The sequence below is a fragment of the Thamnophis elegans genome, chromosome 9, assembly GCF_009769535.1.
Source record: "Thamnophis elegans isolate rThaEle1 chromosome 9, rThaEle1.pri, whole genome shotgun sequence".
NCBI classification, from domain to species: Eukaryota; Metazoa; Chordata; class Lepidosauria; order Squamata; family Colubridae; genus Thamnophis; species Thamnophis elegans.
Window position 1 is genome coordinate 18,490,540 of NC_045549.1, and position 18,946 is coordinate 18,509,485.

General features: G+C 39.8%; 1 protein-coding gene across 3 annotated transcripts in view; it reads left to right on the forward strand.

Moving 5' to 3' along the window:
* BMPR1B (bone morphogenetic protein receptor type 1B) overlaps nt 1–18,946 on the forward strand; it is a 211,857-nt gene that overhangs the window by 114,847 nt on the left and 78,064 nt on the right. The gene's annotated exons all lie outside the window — the stretch shown is intronic.

Below are 18,946 nucleotides of genomic sequence, written 5' to 3' on the forward strand. Positions count from 1 at the left end.
CTTGTCATGTGCCCCCTTGAACTGTAACTGATAGTTGTGCATTGCCTGGAGTGTAGCAGCGATAGCATTTATCCTTGACAACTGTTGATTATTTATTTGTTTGGCTTCTGTTGTGGTTTTAATAGTGAGTTGTGCCTTACAATTTCTCTTTAGACCTCAATGTTCATTAAAGTTGGCTCTTTCACAGAATGAAATTTATTAGCCCCTGCATTTCAAATTCCAAACATTTGTGTCCAATTTGTACTAATTTGGAAATCTTGTGTGATAATCCATATCTTACTATGAATGTGAGCAAAATATTATAAGAAGATATTTTGAGACTATGCTATATTGTTGTAGGATCAGTTAGGAGAATGCTAATGCATTTGCTGGGAATACAACTTTAAGGCCTCCAGTTTATTATTGCTATTTTAAATGCTCTATATCTCATGTGATTGTCAAAACTTTCAACTGTTTGAATAAGTTTTGGGAAGTAAATTGAAATGGTGGACTATTCCTCCCTTAGGCATGGAAGCTGACTTGGTGACTTTTGGCCAGTCACTCTATCAAGTCTAGATTGGGAAGTAAAACAACTGCAGCAACAACTGCCTATCAAATTGTACTGGATTTGTGCCGTGATGGTGAACCTATGGCACCATATCTGAGCCATATCTGCTGGCACCCGAGCCGGTAGCTCTAGTGCACATGGACGCGCTGGCCAGCTGATTTTCGGCCTTCTGGAGAGCTGGGAGAAGTGGTTTTTGTCCTCCCCAAGCTTCAATACACTCCCCCAGAGCCTGGGGAGGGCAAAAAACGGAGCAAACTGGCCAACCGGAAGTTCCAGTTGGCTCCAGAGCCAAGACTCCAGAGGCTTTCCTGGCGCCTAGGGAGAGTGAAAACGTCCCACCCCCAGGAAATACCAAACTCAGCTTGGAGGCGAGCAGTGCGGTGCATGTGTGTGTGGAGCATGGGGAGGTTGTGCACACATGTGCATGTGGGGCGCTCTTTGCATTATGGGTGCTGGCACGTGTGCATGCTATTGCGTGCATGCCCTCGCATTTTTGGCACCCAACAACTAAAAGGTTCACCATCACTGGATTAGTGTGATAGATCAGGGGCTAAGACCATCAATCAACAAAGAAGCTTTCATTATACAGATTCAGGCTGATAATGTTGGATAATGTATGCATAAATGCTTAGATCACCAAAAAAAAAAACCCAAAACATTGCTGAATTCTGTTAACTATTAAATGACTTTGTCTCTGAATAAACAAGCATAACATTTTACCTGAGCTTGCAATTCAGGTTTCATATCAGACATGAATTTTCTCTTGATCCACTTATTAGAAAAATAGGGACAATAATACTTTTTTGTGCTATATAATGTGGCTGTGGTTGCTGCTTGGCAGTGTGTGCATGTCAAAGTTGCTTCAAATCTTTCTGTCTAAGAATGAAAGCAATGGATGTGAAGTGCTTTTCAGCTCCAGCACACTTTTGTTTATGTAGCCAAAGAAGCTATATGTGTAAAGCTTATAAAATCTATGTGCAATTCTTTGCAGAGTTGACTGAGAAGCATGGAGCTGTACTCCAACTCAGCTTGATGGCAGCAAGTTAGGGATGGCTGTTTTCCATAATTAGGATACCAATAATTAGTTAAAGTAGATGAAAAGGTGACAATATTCACTCTTTTTCATGTGGTTTATGCGGTCCTGTGGATTGTAGCTCTTGCACATCTTGTTGGGAAAAAAATCCATCCTTTGTTCGGAGAGATTTTTTTTGTTTGAGTAATAAGCATATGTTAAAATGTTAATTAAACCAAATAGCATTTCAGAATTGGATACAACTAGAATTTTAAGCATATTTTATGATTAATTTGAAGTGGCTTTTCAGTCCATTTAATAGATTTGCATTAATTTTCTTTATTAATGACTTCAGATTGGTGAGTGCAGTTTGAAAGCATGTAAAAAAAAATTGGGCCTTTGGCATTGAATCATGCTGGCCACATGACCACGAAGATGTCTTCGGACAGTGCTGGCTCTTCAGCTTTAAAACTGAGGTGAGAACCGTCCCCTGGAGTCAGGAACGAACTTTACCTTTTTATGGGATGAGGAATCTTAAGGCGTACCCTTTTTAATTCAGGTCACATGCTTTCAATACAGGTAGTCCTCAGTTTACAACCACAATATAGTCCACATTTTATGTTGTTAAGTGAGACATTTATTAATTGAGTGCCCCATTTTATGACTTTTCTTGCCTCAGTGGTTAAGTGAATTATTGCAGTTGATAAGTTAGTAACTTGGTTGTTAACTGAATCTGGCTTCCCCATTGACTTTGCTTGTCAGAAGGTCATAGGGGAATCGCATGACCTTGGGACACTGCAAAGGTCATCAATATGAATCTGTTGCCAAGCATCTGAATTTTGATCACATGATCATGGGGATCAGTGGTGGGTTTTGGATTCCGTTCCAAGCATAACTGTTGGAACGGTCCCAGCATCACCCACCTGGACGCGTGCGGCATTGTATCATCAAATGACGCTTCCTCAAGCCTCCACGACACTCCAGCTGCTCATCAGAGCATCGTGCAGGCGCTTTATGTGCCATGCGCGGAAGCGCCGACAGCTTTCAACTACGGTAAGGAGGGCGGGTGGGTGGGCCCTCCGGAGTACCGTACCGGAACGGTACCCGGTACTCTGGGCAGGCTGTGGTACACCCATACCGGGACGTACTGCCTGCAACCCACCACTGATGGGGATAATGCAAAGGTCATAAATGTGAAAAACAGTTGTAAGTTATATTTTCCAGCGCCATTGTAACTTTGAACACTAAATGAACTGTTGTAAATTGAGGACTATGTGTATTGAGGCTCTTTGTGGCACATTTTCTCTAGATATTTTAGCAGTCCCGAGTGCCAAATCTATCTAATTTTGCAACTAAGGATATAAATATTACCTTGTTGATTATCATTAACCTAATCATTAATCAAATCTCAGAACATAAACTTCCAAATCTTAGATTCTCTTATTTCTTAACAACATCCATTCCTTCATTCAAACCTAACAGCAGACAGCAAAATACATTTTAATATCAGGCAATTCCAGTCTTTTTCTTGTCTTTGCAACTGGGAGAATGTTATATTTAACCCTTGGGGTTTTTTCTGCTGCTGTATAAATCTGGATATGTTGCCATTATTTAATTAGTGCATCAATTGTCAAAGCAGTTATTGTCTGAAATAAAATTATTGTAAATAACTCATTCAATTGTAGTACACAAATTCTTCTCAACAAAGACAACTGTAATTTTCCTCCATCTTAATAAATCCTTTAGGAATTTGTGCCATATGTGTTTTGGTGGAGTTCTTTTTTTCTTTTTCTTTTTGCAAAACATATTTGAAATGTTTATAAGAAACTGATAATCATAATTTTCCATTTAGTTCTAAGTGTTCTTTGTTCAGAATTTTTAATTCCATGATTAAAGCTACAGAAAACTGTAAATAGAATGTTTTATTAAAGATTTGCATCAGATTTGATGCAGCTGCAAATCTGCCCTTCTACATGTATTTCAGTTCTTATTTTTCAATTTTTCTAAAGACTTTAGATTTTAGTAACTCTGATAAAGATTTCTTTGATTCAGCACTACTTTTTAGATATTTTGTACATTCGAGATATAGATTTTCCATTTTTGTATAATTATGCATCTTAAAACTATTCTAATTTAAGAAGAAAAAATCCTGTAGCACTGTCCTTTTTTCCCCTTTTCTTTCCTAGTGTTTTCTTGTAAATATAGGGTTTATTTTTTTCAGATTAATCATGTGTTAATCCTGTAGGATTTTCTGCATATCAACAAAAATGCATTTTCCTTCCATAAAAGAACTGGATAGGAAGTGAAATGGATTACTTTCATCTTAGGGCAAATCAAACGTTTGCGAGATTCACAAAAGTAGAATGATTACTGAAGTTATAAAATCCCCTAGTACACTTATTATTTGACTGCTTCCTTTTTAAAAAAATGCATTGAAAACTATTTGTAAATTGTTAGAAAAGGTTCTTTATTGAGTTCCTTTGGTACAAAAACACCAAGCCATATGCAAGAACCTCAAGACCTAAACCAGGGGTAGTCAACCTTTTTATACCTACCATCCACTTTTGTATCTTTGTTAGTAGTAAAATTTTCTAACCGCTCACTGGTTCCACAGTAATGGTGATTTATAAAGTAGGGAAGTCAATTAAATTTTAAAAAGGAAAGTATCGGACAAAACCGTACCGCCAACCATGAAAGCTGGAACGTCCACTAGTGGGCGGTAGGACCAGGTTGACTACCACTGACCTAAACGATCTCAGTATGGACTTATGATCTTTCAAGTTTTTGATTGTTTGTAGCATTTTGTAACACAATATCTGTTTCATAACATAGTTTAGCTTAGCATATTATGTATTTCCATTGGTTGTGGTAGTAGGCCTACTGTACTGGGTGAATTCTAGTGATGATCCTTTAAAAATTTCCTTGAACAGTTAAAAATGCTTTTAAATACATTTGAGCACATTTTTTGGGGGGGGGGGTAATCAATATTTTGATATAATTTATGGTGCTTTAAAAATGTTCTGATCCAGGCTGTCTTATTGGCATTTATACTCTCTCTAAAAGTTAGCTGATGATTTAGATTCTCATAATGCATAGGGCAGTGTATGGTTTAGAAAACTTACATGGCCATTGGCCATACAAAAAGAAAAACCCATACAATTGAAATGCAATTATGTATCTTAGAAGCCTCTCCTGTCCTCCGAAACATGCATTTCAGACATTACTAGTAGTTGGGTTGCAACTTCTAGAGAAAAAAACAGATTTTCACAGCCTTCTGGGAAACCAGCAAGATATTAAAAATAAAGATATATGAAGATGTTAGAACTAAATAAGTGAACATTGTAAGCGCTTTAATATTTCCATTAACCTGATTTAATTTTAAGAGTACAAGGTAGATCCAAATTAAGCCTACTGAGTGGCACTCACTGAAACGAGTATGGCAACTTTGGAAAATTCAGCTATTGTACTTATAAAATTAAGGTTGGCCTTATCTCAACCTTAAGTTAGGAGTGGAAAAAAGGATTGTATTTGCGCAGCATTGGAAAAGTGAAGAAATACCATTAGATGAGGAGAAAATTAAGAAGATACCGGACTATGCAGAAATGGGCAGACTTACATTGAAGATTAAACGGAAAGAAGAAACAGAATACCAAATGTGGAATTTATTTCATCAATGGCTGGAAAAGGGGTAAGGATTAGGACTATAACTTGTATTGTTAAGCAAATAAATAACCCAGGCAACACAATGTTTATTAAGCACTAATTAAATGAAACAGTAGAAAATGAATAAAACTTTATTTTAAAAATTGGAAAAAATGCATCGGTATCTCCCTAAATGAATAAGATCAAATGTGTAACTGTTATGTTTCATTCGAATTTCCTGTTCCATGTTAATGGAATACTAGAAGAATACTTCACTTAAAACCAATACTGGACAAGATATTTAAGAAAAAAAAATACTGCAGTTTTTTTTTAAAGCAATATCAGTTAAGAATCCAACAACATCTGAAGGACAGCCAGCTTGTTACAAGATGAACTTCTGGGGCACAGTGAACTGTGATCCTTGAAAACAAGCAGTGACTAATGATACTTGGATAAAGGATTCATGCGTCATACCTTGGAGGATGTGGGGTGTATCTTCTCAAGATTACATTTGATTACATTTGCCATCTTAAATAGAATTCCTTTGGCATAACCATTTTGAAAATACTGATATTCATTGCCTAGTAATGTAAATCAATTGTAATTACATTGTAAATATAATGCAAAAATAAGAACACAATATCAATATTCCAGTATTTGAGCGACTGCCACAAAGAAAAGGAGGTCAACTTATTTTCCAAAGCACCAGAAGGCAAGATAAGAAACTGGATATAAACTAATCAAGAAGAGGAGCAACCTGGAATTAAGGATAAACTTCCCAATAGTGAGGACAATTAACAAGTGGAGCAGTTTGCATTCAGAAATTGTAGGTGCTTCATCACTGGAGGTTTTAAAGAAAAGACTGGACAGTCACTTGTCTGAAATGGTATAGGGTCTCCTGCTTGAGCAGGGGGTTAGACTAGAAGACCTCCAAGATCCCTTACAGCTCTAAATCTGATTGACCTGATTAATTGATCCTAATCATGAATAGGGTGATATCTTCATTCATACATTCAAATGGCAGATTGAATAGATGTTTAAACATTTTTTCCCAACATTTCTTCTTTTTATAATTTGTAAATTGTATTTTTTTAAAGGCAAGTGCAATAAAAGTGGAACTAAGGAAATGTTTGCCACAAAACCTGTGTCCAAAAAGAAGATAGAAAAAGGGGAACTGGGAAGGAATACAGCAGGAGAAACACATGCTTGCTGGTTTGTTGGGTGGCCTGGGGAGTGAGTGAATGTTTGCTGGGGCCGGCCTGGGGAGCATTTGGGGTGGGGTGGGGAGAGAATGCAAATGGGGAAATATATGCTGACTGGCTGGGATGGGATGGGGCCCCTGGGGTTTCCTGGAGCATCACAAGCAGCCCCAGAGTCGCCCTTTCTGGGGTTGTTTGCTGCCCTCAAGGCAGAGTAAAAGGAGGCTAAAAGATAAATTGGAGGGCCGAAGACACTAACTGAAGTGCCCATGCAGTTGTACGTTTTTGCTGCCAAGCGCCCAAAATTTGATCAAGTGATCTTAGGAGTGGTACGATGGCGATAGAAAGGATCGAAAGTTTATTTTTCAGTGCTGTCCCTGAACAAATGTTCATAAATTGAGGAGTACTAGCACTAAATCTTTTCTCCCCTCGCCTAATATTTTTTCCACTTTGTCCACTTCACCTGAATTGGTAGTGGAAATCGTGGGTGGGCCTGCTCACCTGCCCTGGCTCTATGCCATCCTATATAGGCACATTTTTGAGGCCAGGTGCATGCTCGGAAGCTACACGCATGAGCAAAGCGCATGTGCGGAAGGCTGGGTGTGAAGTGAGTGGGCATGTGCGGGGTGAACCGGTGGTAACAAAATGTGAAACCTACCACTGGTAACTATGATATCTTTTTTAAAAAATTTACTCAGAATAATTTTTAAACACAAAATTTAGGCCACATGCTTCCAAGCTTCCATCTGAACTAGAAAGTGTTAGGAAGTATTTAAAGGAGGTTATTGTAAGTCTGTTTCTCACAAAAGCACTTTAGTCATTTTCTAAACTCTTGTGATCCAAAAAGCTGCACTCTTTGAGGAAGAATGGGAAAACAGGACCCAAAAGCAGAGGAAAGAGTTTTATTTTGAATTGGAAACAATAACAGTTTTTTTAAAAAAAAAAACAACAGAATTACTGTTTGTATAAGGCAAAGTTCAATGGGATTGCACCTAGAGAAGACAATGAGTTTGAAAAACATCCAATTCGCTCAGGTTGGAGTAAATATGAGAGTAGATGTGTGTGTATGATTGTATTTGGGGTATATGTGTGAAAAAGCACAGATACCCAACCCACACTTTTCTTTGGCTATAAAAACAAAAATGAAATAAAATAAAATTGGACCCTCCCAGCTGAATTCCGTAAGCTTCTTACAGTTCAGCCGACTTGTTTACCCTGCCAAGGAGCCAAGGTATTTTTTGGTATCATGTCAGAAACATCTGTATATATTATTTTGGACAAAGGATAGAGTCATACAATATGTAACATTAGGATAATTTTAATAGAGTCATCTTCTTCAGTACCATTGCTATCATTTTGCAAATTGTTAAAATCTCTTAAACATGAAACTTATAACCATAAGAGATGTGTGGGGTGTAAGCGTGAATAAGTGCAGATACCAACCCACACATTTTTTCGGCTATGCCTATTTGCTGTGTATGCAAATGTTTACAAAGAACTAGTCCTTGGACTGAGAAATATTCATCTTTCTAGTTATGTATCCTGAGATCCTTAAACTTCCCTGCTTCTGTCAGTGGCTCCCTTCATCCTTCCTCTCTCTCTCTCTCTTTCTCTAAACCCCTGTCTCAGAATATTAATGCAGCAGATAATTGGGTTCAGTTTTGGATTCTCTAGATGGCTTATTGCGGGTGCTAATCCTCACAGAGGCATCTGGGAAAGTGAAAGGCTAGCCGTGGCCTTTGATCTGGATTATGGAATTTGGGAAGAAAAAAAAAAGACTTCTGCTGTCATGCAAATCATCGTTGTTCGATTCCTAGAATGGGTACTGCTGAATTGGCTTTTTTTTAACCCCCCCCCCCCAGCTATTGTGTGGGATTGCCATTTTTTAAAAAAAAACTCTCAGTGTTGGCAGTTGTTGCCCCCACAACATCTGGAGGATATCAGATTGCAGAAGCTTGTCTTGCTGTTTTAAAAATCTACTGTTGTTGCTGCTCAATGGAATGGATAGGACTCTCTCGGTTGTCTGAAATCTAAAAGCACTCTTTTTTTGCGGGGGACATATGGAGAAGCAAAGAAGTATTGGACAAAAATAAAGATGGTTGGACAAGATGATAAAACAACGTGTTGAGTTTAAACCAGAAATACTTTTTGAGGGGATCTTGCCTGAAACTTATAACGAAGAAAAAATACATTTAATTATTCATGTATTAACAGCAGCTAGAATTATATTTGCACAATATTGGAAAAGTGAAGAGGTTCCTACTGAAGAGAAGTAGATTAAGAAAATATTAAAATGTGCAGAAATGAATAGACTAATGCTAGCAATTAAGGAGAAGGAACAAACTCATTATTATATGATATGGGAAGCATTTTACCAATGATTAGAGAATAAAAAAGGAAATTGGAAATAAAGGAAGAAGACAAGAAGAAGACTAGAAAATACATTAAGATAGAGACAAGAATAAAATGGCAACTGATAACATGAGTATGATGAGAATAATCATGTTTAATATTATTATTGTATTTTTATTAGAAGACATGAAGGAAATGGTTACACAAGGTATAATTGTTCAATGTATATACTTTGTGGAAGGATGTTGCACCGAAATATTTGTATCTAGATGACACACTGCTTATCTCCATAAGCAGTGTGTCATCTAGATACAAATATTTCGGTGCAGATGAAATGTTTATATTTTTTAAAATGAAAAATAAATACATTTTTTTTTAAAAAAAAACCTTTTTAAAAAAGAAATCTAAAAGCGTTCTAGTGGTGGAATGCTTAGTGGTGTTAATTATTTCCCCCCCACTCCAGTTTCCTAATCAAAAGATGTAATTTTCTTTTTTTTTTCTTTAAGAGAAACCGACTGATGCTTATGATGAAAGTCCATGAGAACGGTACTAAAGCATCTTTTGCCATTCTGTTCTTTGACTTTTTCTTAGCCAACTGTCTTAAGACATTTGTTGCCCGCAGCAATGGTGAGAATTTGTTGAAAAACACACTTTTTTTTGGCAGGGGAGGGGTAGACAATTGGACCTAAGTCTACTGTGACACAGCTTTAAACTTTATTAAGTCTGCCTTGGACTCTTCTTTCCTCTCCGAAGTTAAATGGAAGAAGGCTTTGGCAGTTGCCCTGCTGTGAGCTTGATTGATGCAGAAAACATCTGAGGGACTTTTGTTTCCCTGCTTGTTCTTCATGAGTGCATAATGTGTGAATACTCAAATAAGGTCAGCCCTTATCCCATGTAATCTAGGCCTGAAAGCAGATCAAGAGTGACAGTCATACCCCATAAGTGAGAACACAAATCATCCTTTGCGGACTTTGGAAAAGTTGTGAGGTGTTCCTCCTCCCCCTTTCTCCTTCCATTTTGGAGACGGGTGGGAGGGGAATGACCCAACTTCTGTCTGAAAAGAAAGAGAATACATGCTTGGAATGCAATACTGCTCATTCAAGGCAGATCTGGGGGGGACGGGAGGAGGGACTATTCTTTTTTTTTTTGTAAGGAAGTATTAGTCTTTTCACTGGAAGGTTCAAGGAACGGTTGTGGGTTGTTCCTGGCTAGCGACATGGAATACTGCAAATTGGGAATGGAGTTGGGGGAAATTCTTTCCCCAGGTGAAGTTGGGGAAAGAAAGGTTTATTGAATTTTCTTTCAGAATAATCGAAAATAAAACAACAACCTTGGGTGGGTTTTTATTGTTGTTTTGGTGAACCAATGAACAGATTGCTAAGTTTTTGAATACGGACGTTTTGTGATCCTATGTAATGAACCTTGGGTGGGGGGAAAATTATTTCCATTGAACCTGGCAACATCAGGAAGGCTAAGGACAGGAAAACTATCCTGATACACCCCGCACCAAGTTGATATATAAAATAGAGTCAGTCAGCTCTTTTTATGTCCTGTTTTAGGACATGGTGATTTGGTCATTGATTGAGACAAAGTGATTTAAATTTGAATTGGGTAAATATTTCTATTTGGAGAAGGCAAAGTTTGAATGCAATTTGTAGCTGGGTTCATCATCATCATCATTAGTATTAATAACCATTATTAATATGGTTCATTGCAAAGTCAGCCAAACCTTTAGACTGGATTTGGCATTTTCGTCCATCTATCAAGCCCTTCCCAAGGACCTGGGATAGGTAGATGTGTTAAAGCTATTGTTTCAGGATGTAAGCTGTTCTGAGTAAAAACTGCCTTTTGTAATTGACCAGTGGTGATTTTGTTGATTGTACTGGTGTTCAAATGGTGCTCCCGATGTGTCAGGATTGCATCCAAGGTGCCTATTACTATTGGTACCACCTTTGCTTGCCTTTGCCATAGTCGTTCTAGTTCTATTTTTATGTCTTTGTATTTTGTTATCTTCTCCAGTTCTTTCTCTTCTGTTCTGCACTGCCACATTCACTATCCAGACTTTTTTGTCTTTCTTATCGACAACTGTTTATTATTATAAACTTTTATTCATTAAACATGAAACTCATCATCGTCGTCATCCATTGTACAGTCAGTATCCGATATTAGTATATATAGACAGGTAGCGTATTTGGCATTTTTGTTATCAAATTTATGTGCCTCCCTGCTCAAGGCTTAAGGCTTTATATTGCATTATGCCATGGTTTGTGGAAATATACTTTAAAGAAAATGTCACATCTTAAGTCAAACCAAAGAAAGCATATGTAAAGATAAAGGTTCCACTCACACATATGTGCTAGTCGTTCCTGACTCTAGGGTGCAGTGCTCATCTCCGTTTTAAAGCCGAAGAGCCAGCACTGTCCCAAGACATCTCTGTGGTCATGTCGACGGCATGACTAAACGCCAAAGAAAGGCACGGAACACTTACCTAATAGGTGGCTCCTATTTTTCCACTTGCATTTTTTCATGCTTTTGAACTGCTAAGTTGGCGGAAGCTGGGACAAGTAACGGGAGCTCACTCCGTTATGCAGGGATTCGAACCGCCGAACTTTCTGATCAACAAGCTCATCAAACACCACTGAGCCACCACGTTCCTTAAAGAAACCATATTAAGACCATTGTAGATGAACTCTGTGGATGTTTGAATTTTTTAAAAAAATTAATAGCTAGCCATTTGACAACCACTATCTACCCAGGCTAGTAGATATACATATAGGTAGTCCTCAACTTATGACCACAATTGACTACCAAATTTATGTTGCAACTTTACAACTTTTCTTGCCATGTTAGTTAAGTGAATCACTGCAGTTTGTTAAATTAGTAACACGGTTGTTAAGTGAATCTGGATTCCCCATTGACTTTGCTTGTCAGAAGGTCGCAAAAGCGGATCACATGACCCCAAGACAGTATAACCATCATATATGTGAGAGGGTTATCCAGCATTCGAATGTAAATCATGTGACCATGGGTATGCTGCAATGGTCACAAGTGTGGAAAAATGGTCATAAATCATTTTTTTCAGTGCCGTTGTAATTTTGAACGAATACAAAGTGAACTCTTGTAAGTTGAGGACTACCTGTACTGGAATAATTTATACATGCTGATGTCTAATCATTTTCTTTCCTATTTTACTGGTCCTTCAGGGAACCCCTCCCCCAAAGTATATTTACCCTTCCCTTATATTTCCAATAAAAATAATCCTGTGATGAAAGCTGGGCTGACAGTGATTGGCCTGGTCAGGCCAATCCAATGAGATTCTGTAAATCAAAGTGGATTAGAAAATGGGTGCTCCCATTTTAATTTAATCATCACTCTGTATAGCCCTCTCTCTCCCTCTCACCCTCCCTCTCTCTCTCCCTGTCTCTCTCTCTCTCTCTCTCTCCCTCCCTGTCTCTCTCTCCCTGTCTCTCTCTCCCTCTCCCCCCTCTCCCTCTCTCTCTCCCTTCCTCTCTCCCTCCCTCCCTCTCCCTCCCTCCCTCTCCCTCCCTCCCTCTCTCTCCCTCCCTCTCTTTCCCCCTCTCTCTCCCTACCTCTCTTTCCCTACCTCTCTTTCCCTCCCTCTCTCTCTCCTTCCCTCTCCCTCTCTCCCTCTCCCTCTCTCTCTCCTTCTCTCTCTCCTTCCCTCTCCCTCTCTCCCTCTCCCTCTCTCTCTCCCTCTCTCTCTCTCCCCCCTCCCCCCTCTTTCTCCCTCCCTCTCTCTCTCCCTCCACCCTCTCTCTTAACCTGTACAGAATTCTTATGATTTACTGCTTTCTATATTAGTGAGAGAATAGTAATATTCAGCTCTTGGTTTATGCCAATTTTAATGCTGTCAGACCTTTCCAATACAAGAAAATACACCATAGGGTAATTAGAAATAGGAAGATAAAATTATACCAGTGATAGGATTAAAAAGCATGGACACAATGTTGATTTTTAATTTATATATACTTTTAAAGACTTTTATTGATGAAATCCTCCCTACAGAATTTAATATTTGTCCTAGCAATATATAATTGAATAATGTAATATAGATTATATCAAATGAAAAAATATATATGCTAAAAACAAAGAAGTCACCTTATCTTGGCATAGTTAGAATAGCTTCACATACTATTTACTTTGAATTGTGCTGCTGTTATTATATTATTTGTCCTAGCAATATGTAATTGAATAATGTAATATAGATTATATCAAATGAAAAAATTATATGCTAAAAACAAAGAAGTCACCTTATCTTGGCATAGTTAGAATAGCTTCACATACTATTTATTTCGAATTGTGCTGCTGTTATTATCGAGGGCCTAAATTGTTTATTTAGATGAAGTCTGACTTCCTAATTGTCTCAGGACTATGCAAAAAAAAAGAAAAAGAAATAAAATTGAATCCTCCCAATAGAATTCCTTAAGCTTCTTACAGTTCAGCCAACTTGTTTACCCTGCAAAGGAGACAAGGTATTTTATTAGTATTGTGTCAGAACCATCTGTATATGATTATTATTAGTCATATATAACATTAGGATAATTTTTATTAGACCCATCTTCTTCAGTAGCATTTCTATCATTTTCAAATTGTTAAATTAAATACGAAACTTGTCACCATAAGAAATGTTGTCTCCTTAAATCGGATCCTTCCAATATGTGTCTTAAACTTTAGGTCACTTAAGTTTAACATAATAAGTTACTAAATAAGTTGAAATGTAGGAATAAATGCCTCATATGCTTTTATCCAGATGGATGTCTTGCCCCTTTCCTCTTTTTTTTCAAAAAAAGTATGTCAGTGGTTGATAAAAACCACCTTTTTGCAAACTTTCTACAATGAGAAGTATTTTTGAAAAAAAAATAGAAGTGTTTTTGAAACAAAGCAGACACACATTCAAGATACATTAAGAACGGTAATAGAATCACTTTTGTGACATGAAAAATGTAAGATAGGATACAGATTTGTGGAAGGTGATTGAGAAAACCGTTTTCTAGTATCTCCAGATAAAATCACACCTCTTCAAAAACAAAAAGGATCAACATGAGTAAGTGTATGTATGCAATGTATCACTTTTCCTAATTTGTTCCAAATTTTTAATTTAAATTTGCATGACCTTTATAGAAATCAAGTACATGCAGCCTTTCCAGAAAGTTATTATTGTGTGAATTTTCTTTAGCATGTTTAGATTTTTCTACTGAGCATGTCCAAGATGGTGCCCTGTCACATGTGAGGAGAGCTTTGGGGAGATGATTGTCCTCCTCGGGGCTTGCAGGGGGTACCCTATTCCATCGTTGGCTCCAGGTCCAGCTATGAGAACTTCGTGAGACCTTGGGTGTACCCTTGAGCTGCAATTTCCTGCCTCGTAGCCAGAACGTCATGAGTGAAGCGGGGCAGTTGGCAGAGAATGGAGAGCATCTACAGCTGTCGCGTGGGTGTGGTCATCGTTGGCAGGACACCCTGCCTGGGGTTTCTGCCACTGCCACTCCCCATGCCGTGGTGTTATCCCGGTTGTTCCCCCCCCCCACCTTGCTTATGGACGTGATAGGCTGGATCAGCGGGGATTGGCTGAGGCAGCTGCCATGGATATTGAGGCCAGCGGATGGCTTCGGTAGTTGGCGTGGGCGAAGTTGGAGTGGGAGTGTCCTTTGTTGTGGCCCCCTCTGGTATCACCGCCATTGCCTGGGCCACCATACTGTGCCATTTGGCTATTTGGCACCTCCTCTTGTGACACTATGGACTGGGTCAACGGAGTGTGGCCCTGGCAATGGATATGAGTGCGGCTGGCATGGATGGAGCTTAGTTGTTGGAGCTGTTGGAGCAGCCACTGCTGCCACCACTGTCCTCGCCGCTGCCATCACTGGCCGCTTCACCATCTCACAATTTATCATCTGCTGCGATTTTGACATCTGGCCATTACCCCTACATATTGTCCTTAACAACGACCATTGCTATGATGGACATAGGCTTCCCGCTACCCCCTTGAACACTGTCGGCTGCCCCCCCTCATGAACATGTCATCTCCCCATTCCATCTCCCCGTGATGTCATCCCGTTTGGTTGATGTCACACTCTCCTCTATGTTATACTGTGACAGAACTTTACTCCCTTCGGGAACTCCCCCTTTCCCGGGGATGGCCTTCTTGCCTATCAAGACACTTCCTTAATGATGGATCTTGGGATCCCGAGAGGTGGCATGCGAAGAAGAGACTTATTAGGGGTTTCTTACAGGGGTTTTTAAATCAAATTTTAAGGGGGGGGCTTGGGGGGGAATCTGCCAGGGCACAGGCCAGAGCTAATTTACTGCTGGGCGAGATCATCTGTGGTTTTGGCGTACGGTATCATCAATATGCTGATGATACCCAACTTTTCATCTCTACCCCAAACCACCCAAATGATGCCCTCAATGTGATGTCTCGATGCCTGGAGGCTGTGCGGATCTGGATGGGGAGGAACAGGGTCAAGCTCAATCCCTCCAAGACTGAGTGGCTGTGGTTTCCGTCATCCTGATTTGTGCATCTTGTTCCATCTTTGATGATAGGGGGAGAAACTTTACCCCCCTCAGAGAGGGACCGCAATCTGGGAGTCCTCCTGGATACGCGGCTTAGTTTAGAAGAACACCTGATGGCCGTGACCAGGAGGGTCTTTTACCAGGTTTGCCTGATATGTCAGTTGCGCCCCTTTCTGGATCGGGATGCTCTGTGCAGAGTCACTCATGCCCTCATCCTTTCTCGCCTGGACTACTGTAATATTCTCTACATGGGGCTGCCCTTGAAGAGCACCCAGAGGCTTCAACTGGTCCAGAATGTGGCCGTGCGGGTTTTCATGGGGGTATTTGGATTTGGATTTAACTTTATTTATATGCCGCCCTTTTTCCTGGGGGGACTCAGGGCGGCTCACAGTTCAGGGGGAGGGAAGGACAAAACAAGTTATACACATGAAGACAATACATCGTTAAAAAAGCACAACAGTCATACTATTCGGGTGGGGGTTGAAGTCTTTAGTCCCAGGCCTGTCAGGACAGCCAGGTTTTAAGGGCTACGCGGAAGGTCTGGAGGGTACCTAGGTGCTCCCATGTTACACCCCTTTTAGGTGGCCTGCACTTGTTGCCAGTTGTCTTCCGGGTGCGATTCAAGGTACTAATTATGACCTTTAAAGCGCTCCATGGCTTAGGCCCAGGGTACCTGCGAGACCACCTACTGCCACCAGTAGCCTCCCACCATCCAGTGCGATCCTACAGAGTTGGCCTCCTTAGGGGCTGTTGGCCAGACAGTGTCAGCTAGCGACCCCCAGGGGTAAAGCCTTCTCTGTGGGAGCGCCTGGAATGAGCTGCCTCCGGAGCTTTGTATAATCCTCGACCTCCGGTCCTTCCGACGCGCCCTAAAAATTTGGCTTTTCCAGCAAGCCGGCCTGGCCTGAATAGAATAAAATATAGGATTAATTTGGTTGTTAATTTTAATTTAATTTTTAAATTTTTATTGTAAATATCAATTGGGGTATTTTTTGGATACTTTATTTAATGTCCCTTTTAATTTTTGTAATATGTGTTTTCTTTTATGTTGTACGCCTTGTGTAGCCACTGTATTACTTTTGGTTAGGTTTGGGAGCTCATCCTGTTGTTTAGTGCTCAGATCTCAAATCTGGGCTGTTAGCTTTCCAATTGACAAGCTTAGCATCTTTAACTGCTAACTGTGCCCCCTAGTTCAGTATGAAATGTAGTATGAGCAAAACAACTTCAGTGCTTTTAAATTGAAGAGGGCATTAAAAAAACTTTTAAACCAGTTTAAATGCTGGACAGAACTTCCTCAAAGTGACGATCCTCCTTTCACAACAAGCTTGAAAAAGATCTGTTGTTTTCCACAAACTTGAACAGAAAGATGTATAGGCAGTTTTCAGTTCAAACCATTCCATTAGTGTCCATTTGAAGTTATAATACCCTGTTTCCCTGAAAATAAGCCCTTCCATGGATAATAAGCCCAATCGGGCTTTTAAGCGTATAGGCTAAAATAAGCCCTCCCCCAAAAATAAGCCCTCCCCAAAAATATTGCAAGACAGCAGTAGCCATGAGGTGACCATGCTTGCCACCTCTTGCACCTCAAAAATAATAAGACCTCCCCCAAAATAAGCCCAAGTGCTTATTTTGGGGGTCAAAAGAAAATAAGACCCTGTCTTATTTTCAGGGAAACACGGTAGTATGGGGAAAAGTGACCTATGGGCGATTCTCACCCATTGCAACACCCATGGTCATGTGATCAAAACCCGCTTGGCAACCAGCATGCATTAATGAAGGTTTGAGAATCCCAGGGTCATACGATTGCTATTTGCCATCCTCCCAGTCAACAAGCAAAATCAATGGGGGAAAGTGAACCCTCTTAACAACTACAGTGATTCACATAACAACCATGGCAAAAAAAAACTTTGTAAAATTGAGCACAACTCTCTTAAGACTTGCCTTGCTTAGCAATTGCAATTCTAGTCCTAGTTATGTCATAAGTCAAGGACTATCTGTACTTTCCCAAAATTATATTTAAAAAGTTTATAGATGTCAAATCTGCAGAATGATTTTTTTTTTTTGTTTGGTGAGAGAATGGTGAAACATGAATGCTTTTATAGGATTGAACTGAAGTTTGAAACAAGTTTGGACCACCTTAACTACTGTAGAGACTATGTGCTAAATTCCAAGTTATTTTTTTATGTTTCATTTTTTTTACAAGCAGTAAAATAGTAAGGTTTTTTTTTTATTGTAATCCTTGACTGAAGCAGCGCATGCCTCTCTGGCAATGCTCTCCATAGAAATGGAGGAGAAAGTTTGTACTTTAACATAGTCCAGCAGAAGAACACTAAACTAATTACCCCAAAGGTGCTTTTTTAAAGAGGCAACTGGACTTTTTGGAGTTTCTTTGAAGACTTTTTGCTTCTGATCCATTCTTCAGAGCTGAAGAAGAACCATGACCTGGATGAATGAGAATCTCCATAGACACTAAACTAATTACGATCACTAAACCAATGGACCTAACTGAAATATACGATTTAATTTATTTGTTAGTTATAAACCTTTTCTACAAGAACTCAAAGTTGACTAATAGGGGGAGATTCTTTCTAGTTATCGCCATGACAGCCATCCTGTACATGGGCATGTCTGCAGGGTGTGTGTGTGTCATGGGAGTTTGAGGAAGGGCAAGTGACAAAAACAGCTATGGTGCAGTGTCACCTGTACAGAAGCTTGTATTGGGATGGACATTGAATTTCTGTCATTGAGAGAAAAGCATTTGATCCTATAGATCAGGGGTATCAAAGTTGATTAAATCGAGGGCCGCATGAGGATTGTGTTTGACCTCGGGCTGGGATGGGCGTAGCCAGGGTGGGCATGGCCAGCTCGATGTCATTTGTGGTGGGGGTGCCTGTGGTGGCTTGAGTGCTCAGCCAGCGAAAACAGACTTCCGAGCTCTATTTTCAGCTATGATGGCCTCTTGCAACTCTCTGCCAACTAAAATGGACCTCGGAAGGGCTGCATGCAGCCCTCCCAAGCTCCGTTTTCTCTGGCAGAGGCACCGCGGACCAGTCCTTTGCTGTTGCCAGGGTGGCCCTGCAGGCCATATCTAAGCACCCTACTGGGTGGATCTGGGCCCCGGACCTTGAGTTTGACACCCCTGCAGTAGATATTTATGCATATAAGCTTTGTTGGGGTGAACAAGACTGGCCTTTGAGTATCCATGGATGATAAGGGTGGATTTGAATCTGGGTCTTTCCATCCTATCCCAATACTTTAACTACGGATCCCTGTACCAAATGATAAACTCCCATTGATAGAATGCAATTTGCTTCTAAGTAAATATGTAGACGGTTTTGTGATGGGACTGGGTTAGTTACCTAGGAAAGAACTAGCTGTTTTACCCAAGGGGGCTTCTCACTGGCCTAGAGACTTATAAAGAATAGTGTAAGTAAGATTTGATTTATTTATCATCGTTCCTTGGGTGGGGGGGGGCTGTCAGAAAAGGGCAGTTGCCAGTGTAATACATTCTGTGAAACAATATTTTTTTTTAAAAAAAACAACAGCTAACATTTGTGGAGGTGGATAAAATAGACTTATTTTTGTTTCTGGATAATCCCAGGCAGAATTCTATATCTTGTTAGAAACTACGTGTTAGATTTTTGAAGCAACATGGCTTTGTTTTGT